Here is a 14,400-nt window from a genome sequence, read left to right on the forward strand (position 1 = left end):
TAAAACTAATAAAGCATAACGAAGAATATCAATCGACAATCACTCGTAAGAAAGCACCGTTCCTGTCAAATGAGATCACAGCAGCAAACAATAGGCCAGCTCAACTTTTCCGCACAGCGGAGATGCTTTGCAAGCCAGCATGCTTGCAGACTGATGAGACCCTCTCCCAGGCAAGATGCAACGAGTTTGCAAACTTCTTTGCAGATAAAATATCCACCATCCGGGCTGGAATCTCCAAAGTGCCATCAAAGGAGTGTCAAACTACAAAGCCTGCCAATATAAGCTACCTGCCTTCATGGACCAGCTTTGATCCAGTGGATGTAAAGGACACTGCTGAAATTGCTCGGATTTTGCGTCCCACCACCTGTGATCTGGACCCAGCCTCAACCAAGCTTCTAATAGGTTGTATGGATATAATTGGTCCTGTCTTTACAAAAATTGTTCAATGCTCTTTGCAGACAGGCATTTTTCCTGGACCCCTAAAGGAAGCAATTGTTAGACCGCTTCTTAAAAAACCTAATTTAGATCCCGACTGCATGACCAACTACAGACCGGTATCAAACCTTCCTTTCCTAGGAAAGGTTATTGAGAAAGTCGTTGCAAATCGACTGGAAACCCGCCTGACAACCCATGATATTTATGATCCATTTCAATCAGGATTCAGGAGAAGACATAGCACTGAAACAGCCCTGGTGTGTGTGTTAAATGATCTTCTGATGGCAAAAGACAGAGGTGACTGTTCAATATTAATCCTTCTGGATCTCTCGGCAGCATTTGATACCGTGGACCATGGGCTTCTGATTGAGCGACTGATTCATTTCTGTAGTCTGGATGGCACAGTCCTAAGCTGGTTCAAATCCTTTCTCACAGGCAGGTCACAGAGAGTATCATCTGGATTATACTCATCACCACCAGTGCCATTGCCATGTGGTGTCCCACAAGGTTCTATACTATCCCCCATGCTTTTTGCAGTATACATGCTCCCATTGGGCGAAATAATCAGGCGCCATGGCCTGGTCTACCACTGCTATGCAGATGATACACAACTGTACTTGTCCTATGCTCCGGGCACTGATAACCCAATAGCAACCCTAAATGGCTGTCTAGCTGAACTACAGGAGTGGATGAGCGCCAGTTGGCTGCGACTGAGCCCGGATAAAACAGAGGTCCTTATGATACGACCGCAACATCAAAGGACAAGACTGCAGCATAGCCAACCAACTGGACTTACACTCGGGGATTCAGAATTACAGACCAGTGATCGTATGCGGAATCTTGGCGTTGTCCTGGATGGTGGCTTGACACTTAAACATCATATATCAGCCACAATCAAATCCTCATTCTTTCACCTGAGGAACATAGCCAGAATCAAGCACTTAATTCCCTCAGATGATATGCCAAAAGTCATACATGCATTTGTATCATCTCGTTTAGACTACTGTAATGCCCTCTACCTTGGTCTACCAGCAAAAGAATTGCAGCGCTTACAGCTGTTGCTAAACACAGCTGCCAGGCTATTAACCAACCAGCCCCGTTCTAGCCACATAACACCCATCCTCTACTCCCTTCACTGGCTGCCTGTACGATGGCGAATCATCTTTAAGATTGGCTTACTGAGTTTTAAAGCATTACATGACCAAGGCCCAAGGTACCTGAAACAACTTCTGACCTCATACTGCCCCACTCGATTACTGCGATCTGTAGATGAAGGACTTTTAGCAGTACCTAGAATCTACCGTAATTCATCTGGGGGTCGAGCTTTTAGTCATGCGGCTCCGACTCTATGGAACTCACTTCCCCGCACAGTGCGAGAGGCCCCAACTATAGAATCCTTCAAAAGTAGACTCAAGACTTTTCTGTTTACTCAAGCATTTCCATAATGTCCCTTTTAGTATCTTCATGCTTCTGTATTTTATGAAAATGTACTTCATTATTTTCTGTACTATATTATGCTATGTATCTGTTAAGCGCCTTGAGTCCTATTGGAGAAAGAGCGCTATATAAATAAAATTATTATTATTATAATATTATTATTATTATAATATTATTATTATTATTATTATTATTATTATTATTATTATTATTATTATTATTAAACAACCAGTCTGTGGTGCATGCGCATGAAATTTTCACCCAACGGGAATCCGGCAGTGCCTGGAAGTCTTCAAGGAAGTCTCTATAGATGGCTTGAGTGGTATAGTGATGAACAGTAGTAAGCTAAGCTTACTGCTGTTTGTTTAATACTGAAAGGAGGACATAACCCTTTTAGCGAGTCTCTCCGCCTCATCCCCACCATGCCTCGTTCCCTTCCCCATGGGCCAGCTGTACTAAGCCTTGAAAAGTTATAAATTTCACAGTGACAAAGCTTATCCTCCTCCTGTGTCTCTCAGCCTCACCCACTCTGTGTTTGTCAGGCTTATCCTCCTCCTACAGTATGTCTTTCAGCCTCATTCCCCCTTTGTGTCTCTCAGCTCTATACACCCTATGGTTTTCTCCCCAGCAGTGGTGGCTCCTGCCCTGATGGAAGTAGGGAGCTGCGACTGGTCATTGTGCAGGGTCCCTCCACCCTTGTCCCTGCCACCAGGTCCCCGCCTCCGTTACCCTGCCACTGGGTCCCTTGTCCCCACTGCTGGCTGGGTCCCGGCATCTGTACAATGTAGTTCATAGATGCCGGGACCGGAGCATGTGCAGTAGCGGTGAACTCTCTGCGCATGCGCAAACCCACGGCTTCTATGGACTGCATAGGCTGCAATCCGTAAAAGCCGACTAGGGCTGCCCGAAAGGCAGAGAGTGGCTGCCTACAGGAAGCCAGCTCTCTGCTAAGTGCAATGGGACTGCCTGTAGTGTCTCTGACTGGCCAGTAGGACTTCCAATAGGAAGTCACTGCCAGTCTTAGTGAAGCCACTGCAGTCTCACGGACTGCATCTGGCTTCACAGACTGTGCTGAAGTGGCGGATTTTACCTGGGGGGCTGCAGTCTTGTATACCATATGCAAAATCTACCACTGCCCCCCAGTGTCTCAGCCCCATCATCCAGTGTCTCTTCTGAAAATCCCATTGAGTCTTTTCAGCTGATATAAATGTGTCTCCCTAGTAATACCACCGGGAAAAGTGTGAAGGCAGACAGACAATGGTGATACAGAGGGAGAGACAGCAAGCAAAGAGCATGGAGCAGTGGGTTAGGATGAGAGCTAGAAAGCTTTAATTAAGGAAATGAGAGCCTTTTTGTAATTTTGTAATGAGGTGGAGAATCTGCCAGGGAGAGGGAGAGAGTTCCAGAGGTAGAGAGTAGCACAGGCAAAAATTTGGAGTTGGGAGTGTGAGGAAGTAATCAGGGGGGAGGGGAGGCAGCATTTATTTGTGGAGAGAAGTGGGCAGGCGTGAGTGTAAAAGGAGATAAGGTCAGAGATGTAAAAAAGAGAGGACTGAGTGAGGGCTTTGTACTGTAAGTGGGTGTGAGAAGTTTGAATTGAGTTCTGAAAGGGTAGGGGAGCCAGTTTAGGGCTTGTAGGAGACGGGAGGCAGACATTGCATGTTTGTAGAAGGAAGATGAGCCAGGCAGCATCATATGCTCTACAGATTACAATGTAGAAAGGTGGGCAGAGCTGGACTGGCCATCTGACACTCCTGGCAAATGCCAGTCCGGCCACACAGACAGCGGGACTGGAGGAGCAGTGCAGCCTTCCAGCTCTCTATGCTCTGCCTTCCGTTTCTGTGTAGTGGAGAGCATGAAAGTTTGACTGAAATGGGTCAAGCAGGCAGTGGGAGGAAATAAAGGAATTAAATGTGGTTGTAGACAATATGCTCATGGAGTTTGGAGGCAAATGGGAGGAAAGAGATTGGGCAGTAATTATAAAGAGTGTCAGGTTTTTTTAAGAATGTGGGAGACAGAGGCATGATTGTATGCAGAGGGAACAGTCACTAATGAGAAATGTGCAACATAGGAACAGGCAACAGGAGAGAGGAAGAACTGGGAAGGGATAGAGTCAATGGAGGAGGTGGAAGGGGGAGCACTGGATTACTGACCTCTCCAGAGACAGCAGATACAGTACCTTATACAAATAAATAATGACACATGACACACATTATTTTGACATTTTCATGAAATTAATTTATGATGTTAGTTTGGGGGTGGACAAAGAACAAAGACAAACAAAGCAAAAATAAAATAATATAAGAAGACTGTGTGGTTGGTGTTTAACTATTCTCAATATACATTTGCTTGGATGGATGGAGTCCAGTTTCTTGTTCCTAAGGGTCACATTTATAACCATCTGCATCTGATGATGGGGATGACCAGTGATACAATCGTCCAAACTCACAATGCGATAACTGAATACATCACATGGCTGTATCAATTATCACATGCAGGACAAAGCTTGTGATAAAGCTCTGTCCCTGCGTATGTCCTCCACAGCATTATCAGGGTATTTTTCATGAAAATACCCCAATGTCCTGCTGTGCATGTGCTGCCCTCCGTTTCTACCACTGTCGCCGGGTACTTCCCCGTTGCGACAACCCCCATGCCGCACAGAGACCCCCACCGGTAATTATACTTACCCATCCAGGATCTGATGGAGCTGCTTCCAGGAGGCTGCCATGCGCAGGATCCTGCTGCTGTGTTGTGACTTGCGGTGCTGTAAAGTGAGCTGCCACTTTGCAGCATCACTTTACTGCACAGAGGTCACAGCACAGCAGCAGGATTTCCCGATGCCCATCATCGCTCACCAGAGCACTGATCACCGGTAATACTTTTTTTTTTTTACGGTGATCAGCTTGTGTGTCCACCAGACAGTCATGGCTGATCACACTGCCGGCTCCCCGCACAGCTATCTCTGCTGGGGTCTCTGCTGGGGGGCTGTGCAGAGGTACTCATATCACAGTGCTGCCCTGTGAGCTGAAGCTGGTGTAATTATCACAGGTCACACTGTGGTATATTTTTTACTTTTTTTATTTTGTAAAAAAATTTTTTGTCCAGATCGCATATCCCATTATAAGTATGGGAAATGCGATCTGGGACTCTAAAAAAAAGTGAATTAAAGAGTTTGGAGTAGTATTTCACGAAAACAGCTCCAAAAGCCCTTTAATACATTTGAATGAAATTAAAATATTGTGAAAAGGGTGGGAAAACATCCTTTTTCACATTATTTTAGTAAAGAAAAGCTTGATGAATCAGACCGTAAGAGTCATTTGTGAGGAAAGTTATCCCAACTAATCTGACATAGCAAATTCACCAAAACATTCTATTATTTCTGCCACAAGACAAATGTGACAAGAAAAAACAAATTAACAAGACTTGGCGAGAGGGAATTTGAAGAAGACATGAGGAAGTGCTGTAAACTGACACCTTTTGGTAAAGTATCTTACAACTGAACATCTACAAAATTGTGACTCCACTTTATGGTTTAAAAAGTTCTCAGACTTAAATGTAGCCTTATGCCTCACTTATATAATAGCTTCCAATGTCCAATGTTCACTAGCATTTATACTTGTACTATGCTTGCATTCACAATGTTGACAGCGCACATTGTTAAAATGTCAACAGGGAATATGTCAACTTTGTCGGAATGTCAACATTAGGGTTAGGTTGTGGGATGGGAGCATTAAGGTTTAGCACTAGGGGCAGGTTAGGGTTTGGCTATAGGGTGGTAGGGTTAGGCACTAGGTGGAGGTTAGGAATAGGGACTAGGATTAGGGATACTCCCTGAATACTCATCAGAATTCCACTCTGTCAGATGTCGGAAGTCAAAATGACATGTCAGCTGGGACTCGGAGAAGCTGCAGCTGTGTAGGTAAAGCACCGCTGGCCACCAGGGACAATACGTTGACATTTCATCAGTGTATACATGAGGAATGTCTACATGGTCAATGTTGAAATTATGACATATTTTCCCATGCAATGTTAGGGGAAGGATCCAGCTATAGCGGAGGTATATGTGTTACAGCTGTTTGGTAAGTAACACATGATTTTATAGTTGTTTGAACTTGAACACCCATTCTTGGCCACCAGTGTAGGTAACACAGCTGTTGCTTAGCTCTCACAATCTCCTGATGTGTGTCATTAGCAAGTGTCATAAAGTGTACTTGTACTGTGATTAAGAAACAGGGGAGAAAGAACTGCCCTTCACCTTGCTTTATTCAGCCTAGAACAATCAACAAGTCATAGACATAACTTCCTTTTCTTAGTTCTTAGCATATTTACCATAATACCATCTACTGGTTGAAGCTGGAAATACACCATAATGAGCCTTTATGTATTTGCTTTGTTGAACTTTAGTTTCACTCATTCCTGAACCATACTTGCTCAACATCTTAAAATGTGGCCTAGTCATAAGACATAAAAGATGTGAGACCTTACCCATCTGATGCTAGGTGGGAATATGAGTCTGAAGTGTAGATATCTGAAGCAGGAAGAGATGGAATGCTGCACAGGATTATGAGGAGTATTGTGGCTAGTTAGGTGGTTAATGGCCTGGCTGTTCTCCTGACAATCGCAGCTTAAGAGGGGAAACAGTGCTGTATTTGGCTGCTAAATGTACAGTATATTATTTTGTTACTTCTAATTCACTTTATTTGTGCTTGCCTCTGAATTTGAACTATATCAAAGTTTATTCCTTGACATTTTACGCATACCTAACACCTATGATCAGTGATGTCGAGAGAGGGGGGGAGAAGGTACAAATTACCTGGGCCCAGGTCTGATGGAGGGGCCCAGTGGGGGCCCAGGTCCCGTCCCCCCTTACCTGGAAGCAGCAGCTGCAGCTTTTCTTCTCAACTGTGTGCTGGGCTGCAGTGTGGCCAAGGAAGTGCTTAAAAAAATCTGTATTTTTTTCTAAGGGTGCATGACCGTCCCTCCTGTGATTAGGCCATGCCATCTGAAAAGCACCTGGGCCCAGCCAGGCTCTCTACTGCCCTGACTGGGAGGCATGCCATGCTCCTGTAAGTGGGTGCTTCACTTGTGCTTGAGATGTGGCTATGCCCCCAGCATGCTGTGGTCACACCCACTCCAGGGAGGTGGGGCCAGCGCTGGGGCCCATGAAGTTGTACTGGGGCCCAGGATTTCTCTTGGCAGCCCTGCCTAAGATATAAGCAGCAAAAGTTCAACCTTTCTACCTCTCAGGCAAATCCTTTACACAACATATCATAGTGCATATCTAAGGAACTTTCATGTATACAGTATAGAAGTGAGTCAAGATAAATAATTTCATGGCACAGTATAATCTGAATAGGACATTTTAGAGCTTTGCTCCATTCATAGGTCTCTGTTCATTCCTATTAGACTGACTGTTGTGCTGATAAACAGATTCTAGTTTAGAGACTTGTCAGCCAATTAGGACAGTATAAAGAGGCTTCTAGCTCTCTCCCTAATGTTGCAATGGTGGCTTTCTTTCCCCTGGTATTTTGTGTCAGCACAACCAGAAATGTAGACTCCAGTTACACTCAGCACTTTGTCAAACAATGTGATGTTCTATTACAACTAATGGTGGTTACTATAATGTGCACAAAAGAAAATAGATCTAATTCAAACAAGGAAAAATATATATTTTTTAATAAATATTAATTTAATAATGGTTTATTATGCTTTTATATTATGCATTATTAATTTATATGCAACATATATGTAAGTACACTTTTTTCTATATACCAAACTGGATCCATTAAAAGTATTAAAATAATAAAAATAAAAAAACACACTAGTTAAAATACAGATATTCTGCAACAATGATGTGATATGTTTATCCAGGATAAAGTGGAATGAATCCAAAAATGTCAATATTTTATAGGTAAATAAGTTTGATATGTTGATATGTTATAGCGGTGGATGTCTTATTCTCTCGTTCTCTGTCAACCTGATCTCTGCATGCTGAGACAATTGTCGAGGATTTGAGTAAAGGTTACAAGATTCTAGCTTGGCAAATTTGTGTGGTAGGCCAGTATGCTTCTGTTTTCTTGCTGCATCATTTTATCACTTACCACATTTCTCTCTTCTTTTTCTTTATTAGAATTTGCATATTGGTGCAGTGGTGCCGAGAACGGAGAAATTAACATTAGTAGCTTTGTAATGTGGTAGGAAACGTAGATAGAAGAATCATAAAAGGACTATTTGGAAACAATGCACAAATATCACGTTAATTATACCTTAGTATATGTTAAACAGCACTTTTATATGTGCACCTTACATTTACGTGGGTATTTCACAGCTTGACGGTTATGAGATGTACAGCTGGAGCCCTGCTCATCTATCCCTTTAATAGGTTTAACTGAGCCAGTGCTGTCGGACTTAATCCCCTGCTGTAATGACAAAGGGCCTAATTCAGACCTCATCGCTCGCTAGCAGTTTTTTGCAGCACTGCGATCAGATAGTCGCCGCCTACGGGGGAGTGTATTTTAGCTGTGCAAGTGTGCGATCGCATGTGCAGCCGAGCAGTACAAAAAGATCTTTTGCAGTTTCTGAGTGGCCCAGGACTTACTCAGCCGCTGCGATCACTTCAGCCTGTCCGGGACCGGAATTGACTTCAGACAGCCGTCCTGCAAACGCTTGGACACGCCTGCGTTTTTTCCAACCACTCCCTGAAAATGGTCAGATGACATCCACAAATGCCCTCTTCCTTTTAATCTCCTTGCGATTGGCTGTGAGAATGGATTCTTCGTAAAACCCATCGCACAGCAACAATCTGCTTTGTACCCGAGCGACGCGCCTGATCATTGCAGTGCATACGCATGTGCCGTTCTGTCCTGATCGCAGCGCAGCAAAAAAAGCCAGCGTGCGATCAGGTCTGAATCACCCCCTTAAACCCCTGCTGTATTGTTCTCTCTGTATTGTATTGCAGCTGAGAACAATAGATGAAAGGCTTATGCTAATAAACCTTGGTGCACCATGGCGCACCAGAGAAGGCTAGATGAGCGAGGCTCCATCTGTAGGTTAGCCAACACTGAACACTTTATTTTTCTATTTTCCATACACTGGATTATAGATGCACAAAACAATTGAATTTCAATTGACCTGGTTTGGCAAAGAAGTCCTAAAATTCAGAACCACCTAAAAAAAAAAAAAATGTTTTAACAATTTCTAACAATAATTGAATTGGTTCGACAATGAGCCATTTTTTTATGTTTGGATGTTTTTATTGTGAACAGCAAACTTTAAGATAACATAATATTTTATTTATTATAAATATTATTCTGGTTGTATTTGAAAAAAAAAAGACTTATTAGAAAGCACTAATTTTATCACAAACACAATCCTTGGAAGTGGTCATGTGAGACACAATTTAAAAATTTGGTTCAAATTAGGATCCATAGTAATGAGAATCTGTTGGGAATCCAGAAAACAGAAATTTGATCGAATTTTAAAGTGGTTTGAAATTTTTAGAGCATCTAAATAATGGTTCTTTGGTCTGCTATCCAGGGGAGGATTGGGATGGAAAACCAGCCCAGGAAATTTATGGAAGCAGCCCTAATGGGGGTGCGGTCTGATGAGGAGGTGAGGTCTGTTGAGTGGGACAGGATCCCTTCTTATAGGGTCTGATTGTACGCAATTGTGGCCTTTCTTCTTCTTTTACTGCAGTTGTGTCTGAGACCGGGGGCAGATTAGTAATTACAAATGGGCATGTAATATTTTGTAGAAGTGGCCCGACATAGGCAGCACAAGAGGTATAACATACTGTGCAGCCATGGCAGCATCACTGGATGCCAACTGTACTGCAGAGATGGAATAACAGATTGAATGTGTACTGAGTACGATGGGTTGCCTGTCATGTGGGGGGCGGGCAACATGACGACACACAAAACAGGCCCCACAGACACGTCATCCTACCAGGAATCTTCCTGGTAAGCCCTATGGCCAATCCGCCTCTGTTGCTATCCCCAATGAGTCATATAGTAAATTATATAATAAATCTTTGCTGTTCTTAGTACTGTAAAATAGCTAATAGGAACTTTTCAGTTAGACTGTATCCTATAGTGGAAGATTTACTAAATTGCGTTTCATAGTTTTTAAACCTGACCAAGGCACAACTCGTACTCAAAGTGGTGGTTTGCTTAACTATGTGGCAAATGCTGAAAACTGGACAAATATTTGAGACTTGGGGTAGATTTAATAAGAGCACTTTGTCAAAGCCACTGATCATATATTGCTTTGTCCAATAATTTAAAAACAGCAATAGGAATAAATACTAAACAAGCCTGGTTTTACCTTTATTTCTATTGCAGTTTTAAAACGGCAGAAATGTGGACATCCACATTTGTGTAAGGTCCTTCGCTTTAACTGCAACAGCTAGCTCTATGGGGTGGTTTAGACATTGTCAACGTATTATGTTTGGAAATTCCTTATTTAGAATTATGGCAACTCTGGAAGCATTACCAATACTTCACTTCCAAAACCAACAAGAGTTTCTTACTAAGCCATGCCTGCACAGCAAGTTTACTAGGTAGTCACAATTGTGCTGTTGTACTTTCAAGTTCTACCAACTCAAGAGAGAAACTTCTGGCACTATACAGAACTTTTATCATCTGCCAGCATCAACAGCATTGCTTGAACATATACTGTATATTGCCATTGTAATCTCTGCAATACTTTCCCTAGAGCACATCCATTGGCTTCTTGTTGGTCTAGAAACTGAGCAAGGTCTGTAAATGAAGAATTATTTTTTGCAACACAGTAATCTGTTTTAAAACTGATGTATCAATATGTACTGTTTAGTAGGGGGGCTCAGGGGCTGATTTAGGTGTGAGGGCACCCCAAAGCACAACAGTAATGGCCAAATTAATAGAATAATAAAAAAGCCACTATGACTTTTTAATTATGTAGGACAGCTTACAGAGGCAGTATGCACATGTCCTACCCATTTACATTTCATTTAAGATGGCATATGGTACAGTACAGTGGAAATATTTTGGCTGACAATACCAACACAAGTATCCAAGTGCCGCCACTAGGCATGTGCCTAATGGGAAGTCTGCCTCTGGGGGGGGCTGCCTCTACCCCTGTGTGGTGCAGATGCTATGGTGTGACGCACATGCGCAACCCCCCGACTTCTATGGAATGCACCAACTGCAGCCTATAGAAACTGGATTGGGATGTGCAAAAGGCATGGAGATGCTTCCTTTTTGAAGCCAGCTCTGTGCTTAATGCAGCCTGGTCTGCCAGTCCCAGAAGGAGGAAACATCTCCCAATGGGACTGCTTTGTGTGTCTGTGACTAGCAGGTAAGACTTTCAATAGGAAGTCACTGCCATTCACAGTGAAGCCAGTGCAGTCACAGACTGCATCTTCACTGACACTGAACTGGATGGCGGAATTTACCGGTCCTGCACCCCATAGGTAAAATCTTCCACTGTTTTTTACATTGTTTTTTTTTCTTCAAAACATTTTATTGAGTTTTTTAGAAAGTATAATACAGGCAACCAATTGACATCACATAAGGTATCAATTAACATGGTACACTTGTATACAGATACATAAGAAGATTTGTGAGTCTATTGAGCAATCGCTCGTACGCATGAAGGAACTGTGCAAAACCAAGTTCACAAATATACATACTGTCATAAATATCAAGAATAACAAAGCATATATATTTCCAGAAAAGTGAATATGGGGGGGAGACCTAAGGAAGAGAGGGAGGGGATAATTCTGGAATAGTCAGGGAATGAACCGTAAATACAGGGTGAGAATTGACATATCATTTACAGTGTTCTACAAACCGATTCATTCCCTCTAAGAGTCATTGGCCCTCATTCCGAGTTGTTCGCTCGGTATTTTTCATCGCATCGCAGTGAAAATCCGCTTAGTACGCATGCGCAATGTTCGCACTGCGACTGCGCCAAGTAACTTTACTATGAAGAAAGTATTTTTACTCACGGCTTTTTCTTCGCTCCGGCGATCGTAATGTGATTGACAGGAAATGGGTGTTAGTGGGCGGAAACACGGCGTTTCAGGGGCGTGTGGCTGAAAACGCTACCGTTTCCGGAAAAAACGCAGGAGTGGCCGGAGAAACGGTGGGAGTGCCTGGGCGAACGCTGGGTGTGTTTGTGACGTCAACCAGGAACGACAAGCACTGAACTGATCGCACAGGCAGAGTAAGTCTGGAGCTACTCTGAAACTGCTAAGTAGTTAGTAATCGCAATATTGCGAATACATCGTTCGCAATTTTAAGAAGCTAAGATTCACTCCCAGTAGGCGGCGGCTTAGCGTGTGTAACTCTGCTAAATTCGCCTTGCGACCGATCAACTCGGAATGAGGGCCATTATGTGTTTCCAGTGAGTCAAAATTGCTACCTACTTAGACCAGATGAAATAGTCATCTTATAGCTTGCGTACATGTAGTTAATTTTAGGAATATCTTACAAGAGGGAATACTCCACTAATCTCAAGGAGATATAGTCGTCTTTTCAAGCAATTGTTGGTGTAGATACCATTCTGTTGATTTAAACTGTGCAAATATATGTGATTGCGTCTCGTCTGATAGTGTTATGATATAAGGATTCCATTTTTTATAAAAATGTACAACTCCCTTTTCAATATCTAATAGTGTGGAATAGCGATCAATATATAAGACCCTAAGAAATGGGCCCTACACACTTGGCGATATTCTGAAAGATATGAACGATCTCGTTCATAAATGAATGAGAACTCGTTCATATCTTTCAGTCTGGAGACTTAAGCGATGAACGATGCGCGTCCCCGCGCTCGTTCATCGCTGGTCTCCCGTCGGCTATGCATGCAGGCCAATATGGATGATCTCATCCATATTTGCCTGCACTTCAATGCAGCCGGGTGACGGGGGGAGTGAAGAAACTTCACTCCCCCCGTCACTGCCCCCCCGCCGCCGGGTCGCTCGTCGGCCGTATCGGCCGTCGGGCACCTCGGCGGCGCATCGCCAAGTGAGTAGGGCCCATAAGGAACGGTGGACTGCTGCTAATGTTGGAGAGTGTCTAGATATCCATATTTTTGAGAATCACCTTCTTAGCAATTGTAACAAGTAGTGTTAAAAAAAGAGTATAAGTGTGTATGTTCTACCGAGATGTGCCAAACTGTAAAATCTGCCAAAAGAAGAGCTTGCAGGTGTAATCGGACTCCTAACCCACTTAACTGACGATTTTTCCCTTCAAAAGCGTTAACAACATTGTTTTTTAAAATTTATTTTATTTAAGAAAGTTGAAAAAGTATTTTTTAAAAATATTTAAACATTATATTATGCACATATGCAGAATGGATCTCCTCGTAAAAAACGGGGGGACAGGGTGGGACGGCGCAGTTGCATGACATCTGACCATGCCAGTTAAGTGGTTTTAAAGGTGGTATTAATATATTGAATTATTTTATTACAGAACCTTTTTATACAACCACAATCCCAGAAGTTTTGGTAAAACGTCGCAGAGGATGGGAGCATTTCAAGCAACGTCCAGACTCTTCTCGTACAAAATGTTTCCTCTGGGCTTGGGAGATATATGCTCTATACATAGTTCTAATATGTATTTCTTGTAAAGTGGATGCTCTCAAGACACGTAACGTTTTGTCATATTGGCTGAATATAGTATCCGTTGTATTTGTATGTGTAATAAATCTAGTCCATGATGATTTAATCTGGGTCTGTGTTTTGTCGACTGATATAGATATCAAGTCGTCATATAAGAGTCTAGTTTTATAGGGGCAAATTTTCACTGTGTTCAATAGTGTTAGAAGCGGGTCAGATTCAGAGAAGTTTTCCATTGGCGGAGGTAGGGAAGTAATATAATGTCTGATTTGTAAATATGCGTAAAAGCAAGAGGATTGCAAACCAAATTTTTCCTGCAATGCCAAAAAGGTAAGTAAATTGCCTCCTGGGTCAAAAACATCTGCTATCTGTTTGATACCCCTCAGTTTCAAGTGATAAAAGGCTGCATCTTCTAGATCAGGTGTGAAGAGCAGATTACTCCAGAAATAAACTAAATGAGAGTATAATGGGTTTCTAGTCAATCTCCGGTTTACAGCCCACCATGTTTTTTACATTGTTTACCAACTAACTTGACCAATATATTTTGTCTTATGTTTTTTTTCTGCAAGATTTTAACTGCTACGTTGTGATTTTGAAATGTGGTGATCATGTATATTTTGCTGGAATGACAATTGTTGCTTTGCTTTTCTGTAGCCGTATGGACCTAAACTAGTTGTTGTCCTATTGACTGACTGGGTGTACTATATAGCACGGCTTTAAAAACCGCTCTTGGTTCTTAATTTTACATGAGTATTTTTCCTAGGTAGAATCTGCCTATAAGTGTCACCATATTTTATAATAAATAAGAAATAGAAGTTATGTTTTAAAATTCTCATTGAATAAAAAAGAGTGCACCAAATATAGAGCCTTCTTTGCAGAAACTTCCTTTAAGTTTACTCACTCCCTACAACTGTACTATATACCTGAAA

General features: G+C 42.4%; 1 long non-coding RNA gene across 1 annotated transcript in view; it reads left to right on the forward strand.

Moving 5' to 3' along the window:
- LOC134966625 (uncharacterized) overlaps window positions 1–13,580 on the forward strand; it is a 29,929-nt gene extending 16,349 nt beyond the window's left edge. Inside the window, exon 3 of the long non-coding RNA XR_010188685.1 lies at window positions 13,326–13,580. This is a non-coding gene — a long non-coding RNA (uncharacterized LOC134966625). The remainder of the gene's footprint in view (window positions 1–13,325) is intronic.
- The last annotated feature ends 820 nt before the right edge of the window (window positions 13,581–14,400 follow it).

The sequence above is a fragment of the Pseudophryne corroboree genome, chromosome 1 (genome assembly GCF_028390025.1).
Source record: "Pseudophryne corroboree isolate aPseCor3 chromosome 1, aPseCor3.hap2, whole genome shotgun sequence".
Taxonomy (NCBI): Eukaryota; Metazoa; Chordata; class Amphibia; order Anura; family Myobatrachidae; genus Pseudophryne; species Pseudophryne corroboree.